Source organism: Pinus tabuliformis, chromosome 7, assembly GCF_031772625.1.
Source record: "Pinus tabuliformis cultivar Carrire ecotype Pingquan chromosome 7, CPIR1, whole genome shotgun sequence".
In the NCBI taxonomy this organism is placed as follows: Eukaryota; Viridiplantae; Streptophyta; class Pinopsida; order Pinales; family Pinaceae; genus Pinus; species Pinus tabuliformis.
In genome coordinates this window covers 1,274,300,202-1,274,327,306 of record NC_142293.1, presented here as the reverse complement: position 1 = coordinate 1,274,327,306, position 27,105 = coordinate 1,274,300,202, and the positions used below count along the sequence as shown (strand labels likewise).

At 39.6% G+C, this 27,105-nt stretch overlaps 1 pseudogene; it reads right to left on the bottom strand.

The window, feature by feature from the left end:
• Nucleotides 1-22,301, bottom strand: part of LOC149252114 (ubinuclein-1-like) — a 37,249-nt pseudogene extending 14,948 nt beyond the window's left edge.
• Nucleotides 22,302-27,105: the final 4,804 nt, after the last annotated feature.

Sequence of the window (27,105 nt, the reverse complement as noted above, 5' to 3'; positions counted from 1 at the left end):
GAAACATATGCTAAACACCATGTTTAAGCATATATAAAAACATCATATAATATATATCGAACCGTCAGGAAGAAAATATCAAACCATCATAAAAAATATACCAAACCACCATAAAGAAAATACCTAACCATTATAAAGCATATACCAAACCACCATAAAGCATATACCAAACCACCATAAAGCATCTAGCACACCACCATATCAATTGCTTTGCCTCAACCCACAAACAAGGAAGGATAAATGGTCCGCATCTGATCTATCATCTCCCATGTAGCTTCATCGGGCCCAAAGTTCTTCCATTTCACTTTAACTTGGTTGATTTCTCGATTCTAGAGCGTGAGCACCTTTTTTTGCAATATACACTGAGGCTCTAGCTGGAATTCTCCATCTGGTTCCACCTACAATTCAAACAATTCAATCACATGATCAACATCTTTGACATACTTCTTAAGCAATGAGACATGGAAAACATCATGGACTTTCTGTTTTGTGAAGTTTTAGTGTCTACGGATAAACGCTTAAACCCCTAGACTAGTAGCTAAGTCTAGAACAACAATGCAAAGCATTCTCTACTTTTTCTATGATCAACAGATTAAATAAGAGGTAAAGAAGCCTATTTGTATCTTTCGCTTACTCCTTATCTCCCTTGACCAATTCTGTCACTCCTCTCCATACTTAATCTGCTTGAAGAGTACCTACACACAGACAGAAGACAAAAACCGATAAAAGCATATGATAATGATTTATTTATTAAACATAGTATGGAAGCAAGTATATAGTACACATATGAAAGAATCAATGAATGACACAAGCATATGGAAAAAGCTTTGAACACTTTATTAGTAAAAGGAAGAGTTACAACCCAATTTTCTTAATTCAGCATCACTCCCCCAGTTCAATCCCATCCTCTCCTCATAACAAGCAAGACATCTTGACATCATTACAATACTTCAAATCAACTCAAGTCTCATACTAACAACATCTCCCTATAAGTCAATGATTTCCAGCCCCTGATCACTTAGATGAGTGGTCTTTTTATAAGTGAAGGAAGGAAGTTATGTCATAAATGGTGATAATGAATGCCCTCCCAAACATAGAATTTAGTTCCATGGAGGAAGGGATAAAGGGATTGATGTTCCTTAACTCCCTACTTCATCCAAATTCGAGCTTAAAGGAGTAGATAAACTTGGGAAGCTTCTATATGCATCCAATGGATAATAATATTCCCAAACCCCAATGAAATTTCACTCAAATTTGCCCAGCGTAGGCCAAAGAGGGCTCAAGTGCACTGCATAGCACCTAGGCACGATACTGGATTGCACTGCAATGCACCCTGATGAAGGCTTGCTTGCACTGATCTTCTTAAAGGCGGTTTTTGGATGATTTCAGTCACAGAATCTCTTAGGAAGGAGAACTTCTAATGGTTGAATTCATTTAGGGCATGTAACAACTGAATTAGGGTTTGATGGGCCCTAATAGTACTAATCTGTAAGTTGGGGTCGATGTGCCCAAATGGATCTGTAACAGTTGCCCCCTAAAGCATGAAGTCGTAAATATGTATGTCAAGTGAAATTATTTATCATGTGGAGAGGAGGTTTCGAAGTGGAAGGTGACTTGCATCAATTACAATACATATATCATGATAATTTGATTTTTTTTCATGAACTTACTAAGGGAAAGCATACCCATGCTCAGCTTATAAACTTTCATTACATGTACAAACATAGTCATCTACATATATAGACCCCTAAATGAATGACCATGAATGTAAGGCCAGTGTACATATGATTTAGTACTCCTGAAAATATCGCAGCCCGAATGGATGAAACTAGATCTAGGGTCTTCAATCTCGTTCAATCTTTTGCTCAAGTACAAGTCTAACCATATGAATAGATGATCTGAAGTCAAACATGGGAAGACATCGTCTGATTACCAACCAATGATGTAAGCCGTTAACTGACACGAGAGGAATCAACGATAATGATAATGACCCTCAAGGTACTACAGTACATTTCGCATGGTGTGAATAAATGATTTGATGTCGAACACCATACAAAGTCTTTCGGTCGAAGGCCAGTGATGTCAACCTATCGCGAGAAGTGAGAAACCTGCCATTGATGTATGCAAGCCTCAATGTACTGAAGGAGTGTTTCTAAGTCAACTTCTTGGAAATGCGCTGATGTCGATAAGAAGTGACTCATCACAGGAGGGCCTTGATGTATCCCACATCAATGACATGAAATGAGGTAAATGATTTCGGAGATGAAAAATCAACTGACTACAAAAGGTTCTAGAATGGCGGTCATGAAAATTAAGGTTTATGGTATTGCAAAGGATGAAGTTTTAACTTAATGACTTCTCTTGAAAATTTCAGTGACACTAAGATGAATTAGTGGCATTGACCCACAAAAAAGTAATGGATGGTATGATAGACCAACAGTGTGATAACCATCAAGCTAAATAACCCAACCCACATAGTCATGGTGATGAGGTGAAAGTTTCATGTTCAAGAGTGACTTGCTACCATAAAGTGTTTTCCCCTTTTTCCAATTTCCCCAATCATTGCTAACTCATACCTCTTTATTTTTAATCAAGCTTGAGGAGGATAACATATGCTTGTTGTATAATTTCACCCTTCAGGTGAATCCATTGCTATTTGATGTTTTAACGAGTCTAGCGAAGGTGAAACTCAGTCTTGTCTAGATGGACAAGTTTGTCGCTATTTTATGTTTTTAACGAGTTTAACGACAAAGATAACTCGGTCCTTTTCATGTTTATAGAGTTTGAAAAGGGACGAAAAGAAAACTCCACAAGTTCTTTTTCGTAAATTAATCTCTCAAGTCTGAAAAAAGCATAAAATAATACAAGAGAGATATCATTTCCAATCCTTTAACGAGCTGGAAAGGACAAGCGCTCGACAATCTTTTCATATTTAGAGAGTCTAAAAAGAGCTTAAAGAAGACTCCGCTTTGAGGAACGAGTGGTGTCTAGGGTAGAATCTAGTTTTGGTGATGTTGGAACTTCTCAAAACATGTTGATTGATGTGAAGAGGCTGGCTAATAAGACCACTCATTGCAACTGTCCCTCAAAAAGGGTAAAACAACCAAGTGAAAGCTTATGATCGGCCAAGCAGATAGTGACGATGGAGGGAGAAAAAACCAAGGCTCATCTGACGGAAGAGGTTGATAGAATGGCAATCACAAGGGTTAAAAATGGAAATGGGTTCATTTTTACACAAGCTTGAACCATAGCGAACTATACTTGGGTTCAGTTTCATGTTTACACAAGCTTGAAACAAAAACTATGCTTCAATTTAGTTTCATTTTTACACAAGATTGAATCATGAAAAACTATGCTTGAAATTGGTTTACATGCCCCCAGCATGATGAAAGGGAGAGTCTCCTGTAATGAGATGGAATTTTCTGCGGTGAAGTAGGACGGTTATCCAACACTTTTTTGTCTTTGTCCAGATAGGGACAAAGGTGAATGGGGTGATTCCCTTCAGATAACCTATAGGGAAGCTTAAATTTACCCCTAGACTAGTAGCTAAGCCTAGAACAACAGTGCAAAACATTATCTACATTTTTTATTATCAACAATTTAAATAAGAGGTAAAGAAGCCTACCTATAGCTTTTGCTTACTCTTTATCTCCCTTGACCAATTCTGTCTCTCCTCTACGTACTTAATCCACTTGAAGAGTACCTGCACATAGACAGAAGACAAAAAACGATCAAAGCATATGATAATGATCTATTGATTAAACATAGTATGGAATCAAGTACATAGTACACATATGAAAGCATCAATGAATGACACAAGCATATGGAAAAATATTTGAACACTTTATTAGTAAAAGGAAGAGTTACAACCTAATTTGCTTGATTCAACATCACTCCTCCAGTTCAATCCCATCCTCTCCTCATAACAAGAAAGACATTTTGACATCATTACAATACTTGAAATCAACTCAAGTCTCATACTAACAACATCTCCCTATAATTCAATGATTTCCAGCCCCTAATCACTTAGATGAGTGGTCTTTTTATAGTTGAATGAAGGAATTTATGCCATAAATGGTGATAATGAATGCGCTCCCAAACTTAGAATTTAGTTCCATGGAGGAAGGGATAAAGGGATTGATGTTCCTTAACTCCCTACTTCATCCAAATTCGAGCTCAAAGGAGTAGATAAAATTGGGAAGCTTCTAGATGCATCCAATGGATAAGAATATTCCCAAACCCCAATGAAATTTTGCTCAAATTCACCCACTGTAAGCCAAAGAGGGCTCAAATGCGCTGCATAGCACCCAGGCAGTGTACTGGACTGCACTGCAGTGCACCCTAATGAAGACCTACCTGTGCTTATCTTCTTAAAGACAATTTTTGGATGATTTCAGTCATGGAATCTCTTGGGAAGGAGGCATTCTGATGGTTCACTTCATTTAGGGCATGTAACAAATGAATTAGGGTTTGATGGGCCCTAATAGTATTGATTTGTAGGTTGGGGTTGATGTGCTCAAATGGATCTGTAACAGTTGCCCCCTAAAGCATGAAGTCCTAAATATGTATGTCGAGTGAAATTATTTATCATGTGGAGAGGAGGTTTCAAAGTGGAAGGTGACCTGCATCAATTACAATACATATATCATGATAATTTTTTTTTTCTCATGAACTTGCTGAGGGAAGGCATACCCATGCTCAGCTTATAAAATTTCATTACATGTACAAACATAGTCATCTACAAATATAGACCCCTGAATGGATGACCATGAATGTAAGGCCATTGTACATATAATTTATTACTCCTAAAAATATCATAACCCGGATGGATGAAACTAGATCCGGGGTCTTCAATCTCATTCAATCTTTCACTCAAGTACAAGTCTAACCATGTGAATAGATGATCTGAAGTCAAACATGGGAAGACATCGTCTGATTACTAGCCAATGATGTAAGCCGTTAACAGATGCGAGAGGAATCACCAATAATGATAATGACCCTCAAGGTATTGAAGTACATTTCACATGGTGTGAATAAATGATTTGATGTCGAACACCATACAAAGATTTTCAGTCGAAGGCCAGTAGTGTCAACCTATCACCGGAAGTGAGAAACCTTCCATTGATGTATGTAGGTGACAATGCTCCATTAGGTAAATTCAGATAAATTTTAAGTTGATCTTCTTTAGAATTTGCCTTTCAAGGTTCACCACGTGATGTATGTTTGCAACTCCTAAAATGAAACTAATATGATAAGCATTCTTTCCATTCAATTTAACGATGAAAATCCTAGCTACTTAGGGATAGAGCAATCATATTTCTTTTGATCAAAGAGAAAAGAGCCAATCTAAATGCAAATTCCCTACACTGTTCCTATCATCACACACACAAATTTTTCAATGCAACATGCATGTATTTCTTTTTGAATTCCCTTAATGTGAGTGAACAAAAAGGAAAACTAATGCAGAATTGATCAATAAACTCTTTTCATAAAAATGACGATTTTGCGACAATTTCTTTTCAAGGAAAGGAAGACTTTACGACACTTTTGTTTTCAAAGAAATGAGGAATTGTGACACTTTCAATGAAAAGACTAATCATATGCACACATCAATCAATCAATCATTCATTAATGAGGACTCTACGACAATTAAATTTTCGAAGGAAAAGACGATTTTACGACACTTTCTTTCGACAAAGATCAATCGACCAAAAAAATTTAACTTTCGACTATAGATTGAAAATGACAGGGTAAATACATAAGAAACATTTATCAATCCAGTCTAAGTAGGGCTAGGTAAGGAGATGAAAAACTATTTTCATAGACAAGACATCATTAACATTCAACAAATCATTCAAATAGGAGAAAATTGGCAAAAAACTTCAGCTCCTAGATGGGAAACTGACCCTCAAGGGATCAGCGTAGGCAACAGTGAGAGACGATGCACTGAAGCGCACTAGATCTATGTGGGAAGTGCATTGTAGCACATTTTGTCCTTCATTGGGCTACGCTAGTGATAGTAAGCCATTTTAAAGGAAATTTGGCACAATTTTAACTCAATTTTCAATGAAAGAAGACTGAAATTCAATCAACGGCCACAAGTACAGTATGTAGAAATGTCTTAAGAGGCTGATAAGATACTGAGATGAATGATCACTCCCCAGTGGAGTTGCCAATTTGTTTTGGGAAGTTATAGTGTCTACGGATAAATGCTTAAACTCCTAGACTAGTAGCTAAGTCTAGAACAACAGTGCAAAGCATTATCTACTTTTTCTATGATCAATAGATTAAATAAGAGGTAAAGAAGCCTACCTATAGCTTTCGCTTACTCCTTATCTCCCTTGACCAATTTTTTCACTCCTCTCCCTACTTAATCTGCTTGAAGAGTACCTGCAAAGAAAGAAGACAAAAACCAATCAAAGCATATGATAATGATCTATTGATTAAACATAGTATGAAATCAAGTACATAGTACACATATGAAAGCATCAATGAATAACACAAGCATATGGAAAAAGCTTTGAACACTTTATTAGTAAAATGAAGAGTTACAACCCAATTTTCTTGATTCAGCATCACTTCTCCAGTTCAATCCCGTCCTCTCCTCATAACAAGCAAGACATTTTGAAATCATTACAATACTTGAAATCAACTCAAGTCTCATACTAACAGCATTTCCCTATAATTCAATGATTTCCAGCCCCTGATCACTTAGATGAGTGGTCTTTTTATAGGTGAATGAAGGAAGTTATGCCATAAATGGTGATAATGAATTCCCTCCAAAACTTAGAATTTAGTTCCATGGAGGAAGGGATAAAGGGATTGATGTTCCTTAACTCCCTACTTCATCCAAATTCGAGCTCAAAGGAGTATAAAAAATTAGGAAGCTTCTAGATGCATCCAATGGATAAGAATATTCCCAAACCCCAATGAAATTTCACTCAAATTCGCCCAACAAAGGCCAAAGAGGGCTCAAGGGCGCTGCATAACACCCAGGCAGTGTACTGGACTGCACTGCAGTGCACCCTGATGAAGGCATGCCTGCGGTGATCTTCTTAATGCAGTTTTTGGATGATTTCAGTCATGGAATATCTTGGGAAGGAGGCATTATGATGGTTGACTTCATTTAGGGCATGTAACAACTGAATTAGGGTTTGATGGGCCCTAATAGTAATGATTTGTAAGTTGGAGCTGATGTGCCCAAATGGATCTGTAGCACTTTCACTATCGGAGGCAGCGCAAGTCGATAGGATACTAGCCCAATCCTATCAATAATGCTTAAGGGTCCACAAAATCATGGTTCTAGCTTAGCACATGATCCAATCCACAAGGAGCTCATCTTTGGTTTGATGCACAAGTACACTTGTTCCCCAACCTGGAACTCCTTCAAAAATCTATTCCTATATTCATAGCTCTTCTGCATATCTTGTGTTTCCTTTAGATTATTATTGATTAACTGTATTTCCTATTCCATGTCTACTAATATATCTGGTCCAATCAATACCCTGTTAGCTAGATCACTCCAACTAATAAGAGTGTTAAAAATATTCCCAAACAGTGCCTCAAAAGGACTCATCCTCAATGGCTCCTGATAATCATTGTTGTATGTGAAATCTATCAAAGGGAGATACTATTCCCACTTCTATTGTTGATGCATCACATACGTCCTCAACATGTCCTCTAATATCTTGTTGACCCTCTATGTCTATCCATCTGTTTGCAGATGATAAGATGTGTTGAAGGCCAACTCTATTCCCAAAACTGAAAATAACTCCTTCCAAAACTTGGAAGTGAACTTTGCATCCTTGTCTGACACAACCTTCCTCGAAATTCCATGCAGTAAAACAACATCTAGATGAATACATGTACCACATCACTAGCTGAGAATGTAGACTTCACCAAAATGAAGTGTGCAACCTTTGTTAACATTTCCACAATGACCATGATGGAATAATGCTGCTTCACTGTCTTCGGAAACCCTGTTATGAAATCCATGGAAATAACCTTCCATTTCCACTCGAGAATCGTGATCGGTTGTCGCAGTCCACCTAGATGTTTACACTCTTCTTTCACTCACTGAAAGTTGAAACACCTCACCACAAACTTTGCTACATCCCTTTTCAAATTCGGCCAATAATAATATATCTTCACTATTGTTAGTGTCTTTTGATAACCTGGGTGACTTGAATATGGTTTCATATGAAACTCACTCAAGATCACCTTCTTGAGCTCACTGTTATTCGGTATATATATCATCTCTCGAAATATGACCAATCCATCTATTGTAATACAATAATCCATGCCTTGTGAACCTGCACCTGTACCTGTACCTATGTCTGTACAACCAACTGTACTTATACCACTACATGTACCTATACCTACACATGTACATGTACCGCACATGTACCAATACCTACACATGTACATGTACCTGCACATGTAGCTATACATGTACTTGTTCCTATACCTATACTGCCACCTATACCTGTACCACTACCTACACTTGTACCAGCACCTGTACGTATACTTGTACTTGCAATATCACATGTACCCATATGAGCATCCTATTGTAGCCTACGCACAATCTCCATATACCTGAAATCCTACTAACTTGCCTCCAAGATCCTATCCTGTAAATTTGTCCCATAAAAGCTCATAGATGCTAAGTGATGTACATGTATATGTTTAATGAGAGCATGTGTCACCCTATTCTCTTTACTTTTGATGTACCTAATCTCGAAATCAAACTCATTAATCCTGGCCAACCATATAGCCTGCCTAGAATTTAGATTCGGCTGGTCAAACAAATATCTCAACCCAATGAGATCACTCATAAGCACAAACCACCTGCCCAAAACATAGTGCCTCCACATCTTCAGTGCATGTATAATCTCTACTAACTCAAGCTCATGTGTTGAGTAGTTCTACTCATGCTAGTTTATTTTCTAGGACTCGTAACAAACCACCTATATATCTTTCATAAGGACTCCACCAAGCCCCATCTTGCAATCATTTGTGTATACCAAAAACTATTTGTCTAGATCTAAAATCTGTAGTACTGGTGCACACGTCAACAAATGCTTAAGCTACTCAAAGCTAACCTCACACTCCTCAGTTCATTCAAACTTCTTACCTTTCCTCTACAAGGATGTAATGGGATAATCAATCCGCGAGAAGTTCCTGATCGGCCTCCTATAGTAGCCTACCAAACCGATGAAAGATCTCACCTCATCCACACTCTTAGGAGCTATGCACTCCATGATGGCCCTTATCTTCTCTAGATCAACTGCAATACCTTCCTTGGAGACAACATGTCCCAAGTAGTGCACCTCAGTCTGAAAGAAACTACACTTGCTGAGCTTAGCATCCAACTAATGCGCCTTCAAAAAACTCAATATTGTTGCTAAATGCTCAACATGCTCTTCCTCATTTTTAGAATACACTAGTATATCATCAATGAACACAATAACAAACTTATCCAAATATGGATGCAACACATTATTCATCAAACACATAAATGTAGTTGGAGCATTAGTTAAGCCAAATGGAACAACAACAAACTCATAATGCCCATACCTAGTCTTGAATGTAGTCTTGTAGATGTCCCCCTCTTTAATGCGTACCTGATGGTATCTAAATATCAAATCAATCTTTGAGAACACTACTCCTCTCTTCAGTTGATCTAACAAGTAATCAATCCTTGGCAAAGGATATTTGTTCTTGATAGTCACTTAGTTCAACTTCCTGTACTCAATGCATAATATGAGGGTACCATTTTTCTTCCTCACAAACAAGACCGGTGCACCCCCAAGCGATACACTTGGCCTAATGTATCCCTTGTCCAACATTTCCTTTAACTGCAATTTTAGCTCAACAAACTCAGATGTGCTCATCTTGTAAGGTGATTTTGATGTTGGAGCTGCCCCTGACATTAACTCAATACAAAAGTCTACCTCCCTATGAGGTGGAAACTCTGTAATTTCCTCAGGAAATACATTCTGAAACTGCTGCAAAATTGGATACCTATTCAACACATTTGCATCCTCAGCCTCCTTACGCTTATCACTAGAAATGTGTACTACAAATAGCTTGCACCCCTTCCTTCGACTACACTTTTCTTGCATAACTATCACCATCATAACTAGTGTAGCTTTCTTCTTACCTTGTAATACTCTTGGTTCTCCATTGTCATCAACACACTCAATAGCTTTATCATAGAAGTCTACCTTGGTTCTATGTAGATACAACCAATCTATGCCCAATAACATACTGTATGAACCCAATGGTAGCACATTCAAATTTTTTGTTGTAGGCATACCATTTAAATCAAATGTGCAAACTCTTACCCAATGATGCACTCTCTTCTTTGTAACTATATCTGACTACACTAACCAAGACTCTGCATGCAATTCCTTACCCAAAGCACACTTATCCACCAAGTCAGGACTAACATAGGTATAATTAGATCTAGGGTCAATCAAAATAGAAATAAATTGATTACAAATCTTACCATCCATCTCAATGATAGATGCATGATGTTATGCTTGCTTGTTATCCAAGGCTGCATAGATACGTAGAATACTCTGACCAATATCTCCAATAGTTTCTGCCTCTTGCACACTGTATATCTTAGGCTTACCACTCTTGCATTGTGGACAATCCCTCTTGTGATGACCTCCTCCACAAGTCCAACATTGCACGAGCTCCTTATTCTTCTCCTCAGATCTTTGTCCCTGTCCTCTATGTGATGCATTGAACATCTTAGGTGGTGCAACATTCTCCTTGTTACCCAAACCCTATGGTCTTACTCTCTTCTTGTCCCATTTGCCTTTGTTCTTTGTATTACCTCTCCAATCTAGATTCGTCTCAATTTGATTCTTTTATTGTTCATACAATGATTCAATTTCCAGATAGCCTCCTCCAATGATCTAGGCTCATCGAACTTAATCCTATCTTTGAATGCAACTGGTAACCCACTAACAAATCTCTCAATCTTAGCCTTCTCCTCCTTGAGGTAAGGCACATACCTTAACAGTTCCAAGAACTTACTGGTGTACTCATCATCTGTCATGGATCCCATCTTTAGTTCATATAATTCTTTTTCCCTATCATTAAAGTACCTCTCTGATAGATACTTTTTCATGAATAACTACTCAAATTCACTTCAAGTCAGATCTTCCACATTAACATTCTTCACATCTTCCCACCAGATGTCTGCTTTTGCTTTAAGACTGAAAGTAGCCTTTATAACTTTCATGTTCTATGAGTATTCATGCAACCTGAAGAAATTCTTCATACCGAGTAACCAAGCCTTTGTATCCTGTGATCTCTTTACCTCTCCATCAAAAGTAGGTGGCTTTTCTTTATTAAACTCATAGGGCAAGTATCCCCTATCACTCCTCATGTAAGGATTATCTATCCCTTCTCTTCTCTGAAGTGTCCAACAATCTTCCATATGAGATTATGTCATCTCTATCTAATCGTTGACCACCATGTGATCTACTGCCATATGCCCCATTAGTTTTTTCCTCCTTCTCATGACTGATCTGAAGTGGTCCTTTCCACTGCAAATCTGACAAGCTCTAGAGTATCACTGCATTTACCTCTACTATATTTTCCTGTGTCTGTATGATTCTATCAGTATCTGCCTTACAACTCCTTATCTCTTCCTTTAAACTTCTTATTGTTACTGCCAAATTGGAAGAGTTCCCAACACCATACTGTTCTTCAGATTCATAAGGAGAGTCTTTGTAGTCAACACCATTTCTAGCCATTTGATATTTCTTCCTACAAGGTATATCATGTCAACTAATCCAAATCACAATAAACTAACATACCTTAGTACAGCTCGGGGAGGATACCTTGTTTGCAAGATCAAAAAATCAACGTGATACATGTATAACATAATCATGAAAGCATATAGAAACATAAAACATAAGCATACAACTGTGCAACTATCATTCTAGCTAGGGTCCAGTCATCAATGCATGACGTCGACAACAACATACACCACAAACTCATACATGACAACCAACATCATTATGTTAATATACAATTGATCACATGCAAACACGAACATGCATCAATGATGCATAACTATCCACACATATGCATAAACACATACGATCATGCGTAAATGAAAAAATCTTGAAAATCAAACTTGCAAAAATGATACATGCAACTAAGCATACAAGAATGTAACCAAACATGCAAGAATGTAACCAAGAATACTACATGATGCATGTAAGCAAAATAAATCAACATGTAACCAACCATACACTCACAACGATGCATTCCACAATAACACCTCAAATCTCACATGACGACATCACTGCACTCATGAACAAAATCATGCAAATACCACAAGCACATGGAATGCAAGGGTGAGAGAGACACATGCAACTAACATGCATGCATGATCAACACATAGCCCATCCAGTCCGGGGGGTGAACCATGCTCTGATACCATTCTATAACACTGTCCTCCCACATCTACCCAAGCTACCAGCCAGCCAGGGTAAACATGCAACGAGAGGCCACTATGATATGATTCGACCTCCCAAGTCACGTTAAGAAAGTGGAATCGATGGAGACACACTGTAAAAACACAATTATTAGCTACATGACCCTCAGGAACCAATAAAATACTTTAGACAACTTGCCTTGGGATCCTACTGAGTTTTTGGACAATTTGAGGCTCAATTGCTCCCATGCTATAGGCATGAGTGCAAACAACAACTCAAAGTTGCTCCATAGGCTTACCTGCTAGGGACCAGAGACCAAAACAGTTAGTGCTATGCCAGCGACTCTAGGATTTAAGCCACTTGTTCAGGCCTAGAGCCCAAGTCACTGCCCATAATTGAACCATCTCTTTAGATCAGTAAATTAACATGGAAATGACAGTATTAAAGAAAATACTTGTTCAAGACCTTGATTGGACCACTACTAGCCACGACAGGCATTTTGTCAAACATATTGCAAATGTGTAATATATAGGTGTAATTAATAGTTCTGATCATATGGGTCCCATACTTAGCTGAGAATCACTAATAACCATTGATGCCTCAACACATCAACTACCATTCCATCCATTAGGTCATAGATACATTGATCATTCAATTACAAGTAAAAACATGAGGAAATCCATACATGGATGCTATCATAAAACACATACATAAATAGCATAATAGGGACATAAATACCCATGAAAGTATAGCCATATAGACCATGTACAATCCATCAAAATGCTAATAGAAATACAAGGAGAAATAAACTTTAATTGATGATGCAAAATCTAAACCCGGGATGGGACTTCCATGTTCCACCCAATCATAGAATGGATGAGAAAAATCTCTATTTAGTCATTCACCCCCGTGCCATATTCCAAGCATGAATGTGGGATCTCATAAAACACATCAATCAAAAACCATCCAGGGCTTCCATAGGAAATCCACGTCCACCCATCAAACAGTGATTCCACCTCACGGTCAAACATCACAAAACCCTCATCAGATTAGTCTCTATCCTAGCCATCCAAGGCTCCAAAGCATTTTTCCAACCCAAATATGGAACTAGTAATTCAACCCACAACTTTTACCGGGCTCCAGAGCATTTGTCCAACCAAGGCTATGGGACTAGTAACTCAACCCACCAATGGCTCCAGAGAATTTGTCCAACCCAGGCTACGGGACTAGCAACTCAGCCCAAGTTGTTTCAGGGCTCCAAATAATTTGTCCAACCAAGGATACGGGACTAGTAACTCAGCCCAAGTTGTTCCAAGGCTCTAGATCTTTTGTCTAACCAAGGCTACGAGACTAATAACTCAACTCAAGCTAAGGAAACATGAGAACCAACCAAAAGACACAACAAGGAAATAAACCCACAATCATCATGGCTATCCATAAAATGGCAAGGCTAGGTAATCCACTGTCAATCCCATACATCCTCCATGCCAATGACAGATCACAACCAACAAACCACATGCATATGCCATGCATTCAAAAACTAGTGAAGGAAACATAGATGAAACTTGATATCTACAAAAAAATTTGATGTAGTTGTTGATCTCGATGCCTTCTTGTGATTTCCTGCTCTTCCTTTGCCTTCTTGCTCCATGAATCCAAGTATGCTACACCCTCCAAGAGTGCTCCAAGATAATTCTAAGTCTCCAAGAGCATGAGGGGGAGAGAGAATAATGAGAGAGCTTCAAAACTGCACTGACAAAAGGTTACCAACTAATCCTCAAAATCATTTTTTATGAATGAGGCCTCTATTTTCTTCATTTTCCATTATTTTCCTTCATGTTCCTCCTCACATGCAACCTATGACCTTTCAACTCCCTTTTCTCCTAATTTCCATTATTTTCATGAATAAATGTGTCAAAAATTCCATTTTGTCTTTCCAAACCCTTAGCCATTGTCTTCGCTAATTTCCTTAGCCATAAATAATCAAATGAACACCCCCTAGGATGTCTTGCCCATCATTCAACTTGGAATAAGTGTTCCATCAATCGTGGTTATTTTTTTAACTTTATTACATGGAATTTTCACGAGGGTTGTTACAGGAAATCTTGCTTTGTTGGTGGAAGGAAGATACAAAGTTCTTCAATAAATCCATCGGTGGTAAAGCATCAAAGAATTATGGGATCCTTTGTATGCAAAAAATAATTTTTATCAATTTACAATAATGTAGTTTCATTTAGTTTACATAGTGTCTATAATAGGTAAAATGTTTAACTAAGCAACCTTTATTTATACTCATATTAGTATCATCATTGAGAAAACTTGTAATGTGAAAAAAATAATAGGTCAAGATCTTTCATTCTATATGGCTTCATACCTATTGAATGTGATTTGAGCCAAGAATGTTTTTGCTAATATAAACCTTAATTTGCATGTTTCTATAACATGAATTTATGTTTATTTTAAAATTTTGTGAGATAACAAGCACATGAAGTCTTAGGTAATGATTTGTGAATTTTTCTCGTCTTCTTTATATTCTATTATGTTTTACAAAGAATGTCCAATAGTATCCAATCATGTTGAGAAAATCATCTCATGCATTGGGCATTAGTACGTGGAAAAAAATAAACATGTGTTAATTTCTTTGGAGTCACTACCCCACCTCATCTTTTAACCAAGTATAACATAAATAGGTTGGTGGTAGGGGAAATTTTCTATCAAATAATTCTTTAAGGTATTAATATCTCAATAGTAATGGAAAAGAAGAAATTTTTTATTCCTTATGGTTTCTATATATAAAATTACACCATTAAGGGAACTAAGCATGCTAAACAGTGAGTAATCAACCAAATTGAGTACATATTTGACCCTCATAGTTTTAGGAGACATGATCCTAAGGGATTAGTTATAAATCATGTTGAATAGGTATCCCTATCCATATGGTCACGAGAAATTGTGAGATAAGGTTTTCGCTGAAGTTTCCCAAAGTTGGGAGGATACTCTGGAAAGGAAAAGTATGTCTCATGTCACTATATTTAAGTCATTATTTAAAGATGAAAAGATATGAGAAATATGCTAAGGATTGGATTCTAAAGAGGAAGTAAAAGAATCTAGGATATATAGGAAATTTAAATAAGGAAGGGTGAAAAATTGAAATAAATCTATGAGGAATAGGTTAGATCACTTCAAGAATAGGATTTTCAGTAGGAGATAAAGGAAGAACTACAAAGGAAATAGGAAGAAAATTTTTCTTAAGAAGAATGTAGAAGGAGAGGTAGAGAAATGACGTCAATATGAAGTAGAGGAAGAGGGAGTGACGAGAATAACTCAATAAAGAAAGCGAGCAAGAGAAAGTACAAGAATAAGGGAAAAAATAGGGTTGTTGAAGAGTTTTAGAAGAGGTAGGAGGGAGAAAATAAAAAGAAACATGAAGATGAAGAAATGCATCAATAATTGGGTAGAAAATATTAGATCAACCACAACAGTCTCAACCTACTAGGCCAACTAATGATATAATTGATTTGAATTAAGACGAGGAAGAGGTGCAACATATAGGTGCCCAAGTAGATGATATAGCTAATCCCAATACTAATGAAATAGATTAGGTGTTTATTTTTTGAGTATCATCAAGAGGTATTATCGCATGCCAAAGAACTCTCCAAGATGGTCTAAAAAAAAATAAAAAATTTGGGGCACCAAGTCATCCCAGGAAGACAAGGTGTCCCAACTCATCAAATGGTGTGTCCCTTGGGTAAATTTACTTCCATTTGACTAGTATATATAGATGATGTGACATCGCATTTTCTCCACCAAAAAGGTGATTTTCTTATTCATTTTTACTAGATGTCTTGGACGCTTTCACATGTGGAGAAAAGGAGGATGAGTTGATTGTTTAACTAAGTTTGCCTCTCTCTATTTGACCAAGTTTTAACCGAGTTGACTGAACAATTTTGGGTTGAGTTTGACCAAAGGTGATCGAGTTGTATGAGGGCCACACATTTGTAGAACTTTGACCACAATTGACTACAATATTCATAGGGTTGAAGTTTAACTAGTGTTGACTTCTTAGCATTTTGGTCAGTTTAACTAGCATTGACTTGCTCCTACTTGGACCATCTTTTGATTGGTAATCTAGATTTGAAATTGGCACATATTTCTGGACAAATTGGAATTGGAAAACTTGATAAAGAATGATTTCTCCTAAATAATTATTTTTGGATTCTCTCCCAAGGTAAATAATATGGTCTCTATCGTGCATGGTTTTCATTCTATGATCTTTACTGTATCTACTCCTGATATTTTCTATGTATAATTGCTCAATGATATTAGTGGATTTAGATAAACTGATTGAATATCATTAGGTAGTAATTATCAGATCCAAAAATTGTTTTCTACTACTCACCTTGTAGAAAATTCAACATGGTATCAAAGCTTTGTTGAAAGAGAAGCCATTGAGGTCGGCCTAAGAGACACAGATTTAGTGGCTTAACTTTTTTTGTATATCTTGTCATAATGGAACCAAGTATTAGAGTTGAAAACAAGTTATATGGTTCCTTCAACTTTGAATCTTGGAAGACCAGGATACTCCTTATCTTGGAAGAGAATGAGCTTCAGGATCACGTGGAGAAACTTATCCTAGAACTAGAGTGAGTAAAGGAGAAAGCCAAGTATAATAAGAACGATGCTAAGGCAAAGAGAATCATAGTAGATTCCATAAAGGACCACTTGATTCCTCATATTGCTACATTGAAGGCTACCAACGAAGTATATGATGCTCTCGTAGGATTGCATGAGAGAAATAACACTAATAGGAAGTTAAACTTAAGAAATCATCTTCGTATTGTCATGATTATTTTGTATCATATCTCATGAGATTCTCCCAGAAAAAATATGAGATTGTATCCATTGGAGATAGCATTGATGATACAAAACTATTTACAGAGGCTCTCAATGGATTTCCTTCCCCATGGTATCCATTTATTGAGGGAAGTAGTGCACGAGAAAATATGCATAAGTTTGATAAGCTATGAATTGATTGTTTCCAAGAAGATACTAGATTGTTGTTAAATAATAACTTGCAGAATCTATAGGATAAAGAAACTCATTCTTTTGTAGCTTATACAAGGAAAGGGAAAGGAAGGAATAACTTTGGAAAGTTTGATAAGAAGAGTATAGGGATAATACTCACTCATGTTCAATATAATAATATGAAGGAGATGTTAAAGATAAAATGCTTCATGAATCACTCATGTTAAATATCATAATACGAAGGAAAGGTTAAAGAAAAAATGCTTCATTTGTCATGATTTTGGACATTATGCCTCTCAATGTCCTAAGAATAAAGGGAAGGGAAGGAAACATGCATCAACGACCAATGTTGATAATGATGATGATGAGAATCCACCTTAGAATAATACAAAGGAATTATTCCTTTAGGAACTAATATCAATAATCTTTTTGTATAGTTGTGCCTCTAGGCACATGATAGGTTTCTGAGTTTCTCTCTCAGATTTGTTTGAGAGGGAGTTGAAAATTTCTCAGAAATTTCTTCCTTAATCAAGAGATAAATACTTCATTTTTTCCCATTATTATTATTTTTATTTTTTGTCAACTTGTTGTCCTTGTATTTTTCTTGGTATGAATTTTTCTTCCATGGCCTCCTTAATGAAGTTTGCAGAAAGGAAGAATAGGTACATTGTGGAGGCTTCCAAGGCTATAATTGACATAGTATGTGGTAGCATACAAGAGATTTTTTTGGCAATAGGGTTCTTGAAAAAAGAGGGAGTGCACTACCATTAGACTTTTGCTCTAATTTCTAGATGGTCAAGTTCTTGGGCTTAATCATATACTCAACTCAAGTGATTGATTTTTGAGAGGGAATGTTGGATTGTTGGGGCTTGACCCAGGTTCAGAGGTGATTTAGCCAAACAAATCCCGGTACTACTGGCCCTTTCAGAAATAGTCCGCGGAGTGCAGACTGAGGTCTCACCCGAAGTAGTATGGGAGGGTGCTAGAACTAGGTTTCTGCACCCTGGAGATGTCTGATGGTTTCAAGTGGTCTGCGGTTCGACCCTGCATGCACATTGCTACGCGCACTTACCCATACCTCACAGCCTGAGATGTTGCCTTCGTGCAGCCCTACTCGGGGCCCGAACAGTGTTATTACCCAAGTCCTTACTAGTAGCCTGATATTAGTTGATTAACTTAGCTTATTTGTTTGCTTTCAGTTATACTTAACAATAATCATAATTCATACAAGTGCACGCAGTAAATAAACAGTATAATTGCAAATGAGATCAAACATATAATAACACAAGAACAGATACACATAATTTAGATAAAAATTCTCTTTATTATTCTTTTCCTTCATTTACAGACTCTATTCCACCCTACGTACTCAGCTACAAGGGTCCGCACACTTAGTTGTGGACTCTACTAGGCCTCTGCGCACTCAGCTGTAGAGCCTCTTCCTACTACTACGACCCACGACGCACTTAGACTCTTCTTCTATACTTCGTTATCGTATTATATCCATTAGATTCTATCATCCTCTATATTTTTTACAACTTAGAGCTTCGCTCTATTTATACAATTCCTATAGTCCGCGGACCATGGGTAGGCTGACATTACATTCAAACTTAGGGTGGAAAACCCTATGACTCTGACATACATTCCGCGGCCACAATTCATGGGGATTTGCAATAATATTACTTGAAACTTGGGCTTTGAGCCCAAAAACATATTGTGGGGGGATTCCATGCCCAATAGGCCCCCAACACAAACATCGTCACTCGCCCTTGAGTCACTCTTGGCGCGAAGTCCCTCCAACTGGTCCCAAACATTCCTGATGTCCATAGCGCATTGAGTCGCTGCTTGTTGAATCTGTTGCATACGTTCTTCTGAGGCCTCTGTTTTCGATGTGTTGCCCTGCATTTATGCATGCATCCCCTGAATTTGCGTGAGCTTCCCTTCAATATTTGTTGTGATTGTGAAGGCCTCGTTAATCCATGGCTAGACGCACTATTTGAAAACTGCTTCCTTATGGCATGCCACGTTCACTTGATCCTTTAATACCTTGGCTTGCTGCATCCTTGCAAGCTGCTGAGTGAGGACTATTGTCTGCGCAGTCCCTCTGATGTTGTCGTACTGTTGCTGGAGTTCACGTGCCTCTGTCTCCAACCGCTAGATGTTGGTATCCTCCTGCAAAGTCATGAGGACCTCCAGTGATTGTTCCAACATATTCATACAGTCGTGCACTACACCTCCAATATCTTCCAACCCTGCTACAATAGCGCTGGCACATTGTTCTCTGATTTCCAAAGGAGTATAAGGCTGCACCTTCAACCGTAGCTCGACAATCTGGAGATTCAGCTCCAGTTGCACCCTTGTCGTCTCTTATCTTGCATCACAAACTCCACTTTCCAAACTGTGGATCTACACTTCTACCTGTAGATCTGCTACGATTGATAGCTCTGGGACACGTCAACATGTGTCATCTACTGTTTGCACCAATTTTTGATTTTGTGACACCAACTCGCCACACTGCAAGCTAAGTTGTTCTATGTTAATTTTCTGCTCGCTAAGAACCTGGATCGCGCGGCTCTCCCTGGACCGCAGCTCTGTTGTTATCCCATCCTGTAACTAATATAATGTTTCCTGGGAAAGGGCAGCTAGGTTAAGGCCAAGGTATTTCATCATGCTAAGTGACATCCGATCCATTGCATTGGATGACACTAGTGCTCCCTCTGGCAATACTATTGTATTTTCCATCCTTGTGTGCAACATCTGTTCTACTGTTGAAGTTCCTGTTGTGAAGTGCGTGGAAAGGGTGCCTTCCTAAGGGGGATGCACCTGTAACTCCTGAAGTTGTGCCCTGAGGGACCCCAACATAGTCTGATGCTCTTGCATGAACTCCTGAAGCGCTTCACTTGTGACATCGCGGACTGTCTCCCCAATTTCATGGAGATCACCTTCGGTTAAGGTGATCGGGTCAATGACCAACTTTGAGGCCTTGACCTTCTTCATTGGGCCTGATCTCTCTGCGATGTGTGGCCACTTTAGCTGTGTGGATGCGGTCCCTGGGTCTACACTCCCTTCTGTTGTTTCTGTTTCTTCTGCCTCCTGCCCTGAGGACATTGCTTGGCCCTCGTCTACCTGTGCTATTGTTGCTGCTTCTGTGGCCTTCTTCTGCTTTGCGGCCTTTTGTGACTCTTCACGTGCTACCCTTACCTCAACTGTGGCTTTTTCATTTTTCCTTTTCTCTGCCAACTGAGTGACGTACTACTTAGCATCATCCTTTTTCTTCTGGGTTGCCGCCTTCTCCATTTCTTCCAGGTCTAGAGTGCACCATTCGGGAGGCTATGTTACTAATATAGTAAAAATCACGTCTTTAGTGGTTGCAAATGACAGCTTCATCCAGTATTTCATCAGATCCTTTCGTGCCCTGATGTAGATGTTGTGCATATTAGCTTTGAAGTCTGCAAAACTCTACAGACTATTGTGCACCGTAGGTGACAGGCACGACATCCTATTGATCCACATTCGAATGATCACCTCCATGAGAACCAAGAAAATTTTTGTGTCACGAACCCGTTTTTCATCCTTCGTGGCCCAAAGTGAAGCATACTTCGCGGCCTCTAGTAGCTCCCTGTCAATGTTGGGGAACTGACTGTCCTCCGGTAGTTCTCCCGCTACCAACAATATGGATAAGAGCAACCACGTGTAGTGGAAGGTCTTACCCTTCTCCTGGGCTTCACGACAATTTATCAAAAATTCCTCGCAGAGGAATTCGGCCCAATTGAACTGGACCCCCTCTACGCATTGTTCAGCCAACGCGACCACCGGCACTAGTACCTCATCAGCGCAACATTTTCTCATAATTTTACTAGCCAGGAGTTGAGTTGCTATGCACACCCCCTTGTCCTTGATGCTAGAGATAGCATATCCCCTCTTCTTCTTCTCCAGTTTATACTTTGCCTTCATGGCTTCTGCAAGAGCCAAATTGCTACCCTTTCCAGCTATAGTCGCAGGGTCCTTTCCCTTACATGGGAGCTGAGAGATACGGTGAATGAGGTCTTCTGTGATGGGAATAGGCTCCTCTAGCCATAGATACCCATCATGTACCAGGAAGAGTAGCTACCTGATGACAAAAATGGTGATGGGTGCGTGGTGGAAATGTGGTATCCTTAACAAATGTAGCAACCCGGCCTTTTCCACACCATGCAATAATTTCCACGGCTCTAACATTATCACTGCCCCCTCGATGTTCTGCTTCATTAAGTTCCTGGTCTCTAGGTTCGGGAACTTTTCTCTGTTAGCGAGGTCCCAGTCTTCGAATTTCATGGTTGGCACGCGGCCTAGTTGCATGCCCTCAAATACAATACCATCCGGGAGGAGCGGGGTCTGGAGTGAGTTTTTCACTTCATCCAAGTCCTTTGGCACTTTGGTTTTCCCTTTCCACAAAGGGACATATGCTGTAAGTTTCGTTGCAGAGCGCAACAGTTGGATATCCTCCTCCATGTCTTCTTCTTTTTCTACTGTGGCAATCAGGGCCTGTAAGTCTTCTTCTTCCTCATCTGTTTTGATTGTGACTGCTTTCCCCTTATCTTCCGTAGATAGTTTGATGTGCCACAGATTCCTCGGGGACATGCGTACTGGACCCATTTCTTTTTTATCCTTCTTGGGCCATATTGTTCGCGATGATTTGGGGATTTCTGTCACCACCTCGACGGCTTTTGGGACATCCCCCACCATTTGGGTCTGCGTGGCCTCGCCAGCGATTACCTCTTGAATCCCCAACCCATCCTTAGTGGTCGTCATCATCTCTAGACTGTATTCCATCTCTCGTGAACTTAGGGGCTCAATTATCGCTCAGCTCTCAACACTCTATGCTTTGCTCAAACGCTCAATTCTCAAATGACCAAGTGTTGTTCACTGGCTAGCCCAGTGAGTTTTATAGCGCCTGTTGAATTCTAATTCGACCATTCCCCCCAATTTCGGGCTATTAATGCTTTCTTGGCAGCATATTTTCCTAAATCTTGCCCATAACTCGCATCTTAAATGCCCGCCACCCACTCCATTTGGCCTCAAATCGGACATCCCATCATGAAGAGTGACACCAACGGTCACTTCCCAACCAACCCATGCGGCAGCGCAACCCTCCCTGTGCAGTCGCAAACCCTGCGACATTATGATTCTGCACGCATCTCCAATATCGCGCAGCTCCCATGCAGAATATTTTATAGTCCCACACTTCCTTTCAACTGCCTGGAGCACTAAGACTGTTCTTCCTATGGTTAGTCAGGTGAATGCACCACCCATGCGGGGCTCCATTTCGTCCTCCAACATGGTTCTCGAAGAATCCTTATCTTTCATTATGGTGATCGGCATTGCACACTCTACTATTTGCAATGTGCTACCCTGGTTACTACGTTTGGCGATATGCGGTCCCAGCCATGGCAGCAAACTAACCAATTCTCAGTAATAGTCCTCCAATTCGTTAGTATGATCATACACACCTTGCCTTGCCATCCTTGGTTTATCGACGAGAAATGCTTCCTTTATTTCGTTTTCCAGCCTCTTGACTAGTGCATCCATTAAAGTGATTTCTCCCTTAGCCATACCTAGTGTTTTTCAAGTTCACGAAGCCTAAAGTTTCCCTGATGAATTTCTTCTTGAAGTCTTATATGTTCTGCTTCGCATAGCTCTGTGATTTCTTTGTTCTGATTTGTGTGGAGCATCGTATCTACAGGTGTTATTACGCATGAACTCAGCTTCGCATGCCTCACAGGAATTGTAGCCCTTGCTTCACACTTCAACTTTCGATGCACTTGCATGGTCAGAGTTTTGCACATGGTCCTATAAGCCCATACAACTACTGGTACGCACAGGTCCCAGTCGGTGCATCTGACTTGGTGGACCCTGTTCAACACTTCACGCAGCTTGTCAAAGGCTTACCCACTTATGGTTTTGGGTGTGTTAGGTTGTATCATACTTCATCATTCACGCTTTTGTCTTGCCTGATTCTGTGTGTTGTTCCCATTTTTGATCATGAGAGCGGTGTGCATTCATGTGGGCTATGTACCATACGCCTGTATCCATTTGGAAAGGTGAGCACACAGGTTGTTTCGTCCATGATGTTGAGCTTCCATCCTCAACTAAGGCTCCTCAAACCGTAAGCACATCATCTTTCTGCATTCGCGCCAGTCCCCGAAACTCTACTGTTGCATACCCCACCACTTTGCGGGCCTAGCGCGCAGTGCCCATTTCAAAGCGTCAAGACGCTGCTGTTCTAACACTTCACTCTCAAATTTGTTCAGGAAGTCATCCACTGCTGTCAACCTGTCATACATTGGCAAATCCCTTACCTTTGTTTTCATTCAGTGTACTGATCTTATCATCGTGTTGCAATTGAGCATGGTTACCTCGTGTAACTGATTCTGCCATTGTTCTATTTCTTTGTCTACGTCCGAAGTGCAGGAGCTTTCACACGCCCGCGAAATTCTGCCATCTACTGTTGGATTCACCCTATCCTGCTCTCGAGCAGTTATCTTGTAGATACAGTCAAGATCGTCATCACTATCATCGTCATGCATCAGCTCTGTGTAGCGCACTCGTTCTACAGTGTCTAAAGGTACCACTACGCGTAGTGACTTTTTCTCAAAAATCATTTTGTGCTTCTTTAGATTTATTACTTCATTCATATCAGTGGCCTAATCTATTCCCAGTAGCACGGGATAGGGATTGTTGTCATCGATAATCTCTATCACTTTGAAATCTGCCAGCGCACTCACAACTTTGATGTCTACTGTTATCCCCTACAACCTTCCCATCAATAGGATCTTCTACTGGTTTGCCATTCGCGATTGAATAGGAGACCATTGTAACGCGTGTCTGCCCATGCATTCCCATGTTTTCTTTAGAAGTACATTCGCATCTGATCTGAGATCCAGAATTACTTGATCCATTTCATACTCTTTGATTTGCGCAGTTGATCTCATTTCCCTTCCTATTCACAATGCATGCTTCCCAAGTTTCCAGACTATGTGTAGTTCTTCTGACCTAGCACATCTAGTGATAAGTTCCTGTAGTCCTTTTACAGCCTTGTTGTCACACAACAGTTTCATGAATGTCTCCAGAAAGGTAGTGAGCATTGAAGGATCCATCCCCGGTTCTATTTGATCCTTACCACCTGGAGTGGAGGCCTCCGTGAAGCTTTTCTTAGCTTCCATGAATGTCTCCTTCACGTGCTCCCAATCAAATTCAGGTTCCTTTGTAGGAGCCTTGCGAACCCACGCACTTTCTTCTAGTTGCTTACCTTTGTCATCTCCTATTGTGATACTACTTCAAATCACTATGTTTATATTTGGGTCCTCTTCACGCACCTCAAACCTCATCATTTGTAGGTTCTAAGTCGAGGGAGGCTGGAGTACTCCTTTATTGCACAACCTCGCTATCATTGTAGGGCAATCCTTCATCTCATGATCAAATTGGGTACAGTATAAACATGATGCTCTCATTGGATTTGTACAATCACGGGCATAGTGCCATGGCCCTCCGCAACTGTAACAAATCAGTTGTTTGCGACCCATTCCTGGTCCCATTCCACCTCGACCTCATTCGAGCCCCTGAAATCCAGCGCGCACCATCCCTGCATTTGGATCGAAGGCTCGCGTTTCGGTCTGTACTCTGTAGGTAGGAGTCTGATCCATCATCAACTCATAATTTATGTAGGTATGCTCATCATGGCCTACCGCCCTACAGAAATTATAGAATAATTGTTGCGACGTCTGCATATACTTCTGTAATAGGTGATAGTTATCTGTAGTGTGTTTTCCTCCTATCTGACAAATCACACAACATAATGCAGGCACCATGCTTAGTCTGACTTGTGCCTTTGGTCTTAATGGCATCGGCCCTCCTCTTGCCAACTAGTTCGCAAAGACTGGACAATGGTTCTTGTCATGCCCATGGCCTTTTCATTTTATGCACCATACCTCCTTACACACCTCTGGCTGAGTTGTCCTGTCTAGTTTCAAACTCTGCATTTCTAGACACAATTTTTACACTTGCACGTGGATTTGTTGGACCCCCAAACTAGGATCTTGTATTGGGGTCTCGTGCAGTCTCATCATAATCTCCAAAGCTTTGGACTGGGTGGATACCTTCTGTTGTGACAGCGCCGTCCTTAAATGTGGCATTAGTGATTCTCCAAACCATGCTCGGTGTTGTCCATCCGTCATGGTCATGTTGGCTTCGCGAATCATACTCTTCAATCTCTGGTCCAGATCACATGGGGTCTCGCCTGGAAGCATTGCGATTTCCTTAAACCTGATAATCGATTGTGTCTCAAGCTTTGGCCTACTAAATTCCCTATTTAGCGTGACCTGGATATTTACGATCCCTGCGTTCAAATGGTCATTAGAATGCTTAATGTACCATATTAGTGTGTGATCCTGCAACATGCTTACCAACGTTGCCTTCTTTATATTGTCATCCATGACTCCTTGTGCTTCCCATACAACTTTTACCACGAACCAAAATTGGTCCAGATCTTCGTTCCCTACTCCTCTGAATACCGAAAATTTTATTGCACTCACCATATTGAACTATGGTGGTGGCAGAGGTGGTGTGGGTAGAGATGGGGGTGATGATGGTGAAACTGGTGGTGGTGTAGGTGGGGGTGGTATGCGCGGAATTCACTGCCTTATTAGACTGATTGCGCTTCTCGGAGAAACCTTCGCGAGCTCTTCCTCACTTTCCCGCCGTGGCGAAATCAAGGGGCTATTTTCTATCTCTACGCTACCTTCATTTCTATAGATCCTCCCACTTCGTGTAGTCCCAAACATTAATTTATTCACATGTTATGAAACCAGCTCAAGAAAATATAGAAAAGATAGATCAACGCCTTAGAATTCAGCCTCTTCGAGGGGGAAACCTCCTTTACATTACATAAATGAACAATTCTTGGATGATTCAAATGACAAAACCTCCTTTCTATATATAGGAGTCTAAGGAGTCACAATATAATCCAACCGACCTAACAATAATAATATAAAGCCACAAAAATAACAATAGAGGGATTCTATGGGGCACAGTAATAACAATATGGGGCAATAGGGGCACAACAATATTAATAAGGGGTATAACTACAATAGTAATGGGGTAATCACTAGTATTATGGGGACCCAACATGCCCCTCTCCTTCAAAAAAGTGTTGTCCTCAACGCTTGAGTAGTTCTGGATACTTTTGCATAAAATTCTCATCCTCCCATGTGGAATCTTCAGCAGATAAGTTCTTCCACTTGATAAGATACTTTGAAATTGATCGATTTCGTAGCTGTCAAGTTCTTGTTTCTGTGACTGCTTCTGGTTCCAATATAATTTTTCCTTCCTCGTCAAGTTCTGGAAATATTGTTTGAACTGGGATCTTGTCGCCTATAACCTTCTTTAAACATGAAACATGGAAAACTGGGTGCAATCGAGAAGCTGCAGGAAGCTCCAATTTGTATGCCATAGTACCAATCTTTTGCAACACCTTGTACGGACCATAATACTTTGGTGATAATTTATTATCCTTCTTAGCTTGCTTGAGGGACATTTTCTTATATGATTGTAGCCGTAGGAATACCCAATCACCTACATC